Here is a 1,825-nt window from a genome sequence, read left to right as displayed (position 1 = left end):
TTCAGGGGAGATCTTTCCCTTAAAACAAATCAGTAGGCCAGATTCCCCAGGACAGTAAAGAGGCGTTGGTTAATGAAAGATCAGAAGGAGGGAGTGCTAGGAGGGCCAGGAGAGATGTTTCATTTTTGTATCATGCTCCTCCCCCAGAGGGTCGCATGAAAGGCGGGGCTCTGGAGCTTGAAGCTTTAGATTTGCCGTCCTCGCTGGTTGGGCCCATCCTTCTGGAGAATTCCTTTGCCTACTGTCTGATCAGGGCCCATCCAAGGGCGGGCGTTTCTTCCCGGCGGGTCTCAGTTCCTGCCCTGAGTAACACGGAAAGGCCTGCCGGCCCGGGGGCCCTTTTGGAGTCTGTCCCAGAGGAGCCCCCGCACGCCTGCAAGGTCTGCAGAAGTTTCCAGAAGGCGTCTGTGTTTCCATAGGAACCTGCAGTCACCTCGGCAGCCATTTTGTTCGGAAGTCATAGAAGGTGCACCGCGGGCTGCCACCCCCGAGGGACGGGGCTGAAGGCCTCACCTTGCCCCCCCTTTGCAGAGTGAAGCCCAGCCTCTATCTGTCAGTCGAAGCTGGATGAAGTCGGAATTGCGGTCAGTGTTCCTCTGCTGTGCAGGAGATAGGCTCGCACGGGAGTGTCTGGCAGATGTAAATAACATCTGCAAAACATCACGGACGCATCCACGCAGCACATGTCATTATCTCACGTTATAGGTATTTTTCTTATTTGCCCTATTGTCTGTCTTTTCAGCCTAAAAGGCCTGCCTCCTGGGGACAGGTCTTACTTCAGTGCTGTATCCCCAGCACTCCGAACAATGCCTGACACGTACTAGTAGTCCAATTTTTTTTTTTTTTTTCAATTCTGTGAGACAGGGTCTCTCTGTGTAGTTCAGGCTGGCCTTGAGATCACCATGTAGCCCAAGATGACCTCGAACTCATGACGATACTCCTGACTCAGCCTCCCAAGTGCTGGGATTACAGGCGTGCGCTACCACCTCTGGCTTTTTTTTTGTTTGGTAATGGGATTTGAATTCATGACCAGGCAGGTGCTGAGCTATATCCCTGGCCCCTGCCTGGATTTTTAAAATTTTTATTTCTTTTTTTCTTTTTTGTTTGTGTCTCGCTATGCAGTTCAGGCTGGCTTTGAACTCACTTTGTAGCCCAGGCTGGTCTCGAACTCATAACGATCCTCCTGCCTCAGCCTCCTGAGTGCTGGGATTACAGGCATGCGCCACCACACCCGGTTAAAATTTTTATTTCATTCTATTCTTTTTAATTTTTATTTTATTCATATGTTTGAAATAGGGTTTCACTAAGTTGCTAGGCTCAAATTTGTGATCCTGTGCCTCAGTCTCCTGGAGTGCTGGGATTACAGACATGTGCCACCACGCCCACCTAAAACTGCTTACATGAAAACCAAAAAAAGGAAAACAAATTTAAAACACAGGGTGGAGAAGAAAGGGAACAAAAGTAATTGAGGCATATTATGGAAATGATCCAATTTTCCACAATGAATGTAATCAGTATGTACTGAAACAGGTACTAATAAAAACTTTTTAAAAATCTCCTAAACTGGTAGGAAGTAAAGAATAAATAAATAAAATGGTTTTGATGACAGGCACCGTGCTTGAGTGAAGATCACGTGATCCTTCATTGCTGAGACAACACAGTATCCACAGTGTTGTGGACAGGATACCTTTCCTCTAATGATGATGGAAGAATAGCGTGAATGCTGTCATTCCAGCACTTGGGAGGCTGAGGCAGGAGGATTGCGCTGCATGTTTGAGACCAGCCTGGACTACATAGTGAGACCCTGTCTCAAAAAAAAAAAAAA

This window comes from Chinchilla lanigera, unplaced genomic scaffold (genome assembly GCF_000276665.1).
Source record: "Chinchilla lanigera isolate Chin_1 unplaced genomic scaffold, ChiLan1.0 scaffold00044, whole genome shotgun sequence".
NCBI lineage: Eukaryota > Metazoa > Chordata > Mammalia > Rodentia > Chinchillidae > Chinchilla > Chinchilla lanigera.
This window is presented reverse-complemented; position numbering follows the sequence as displayed.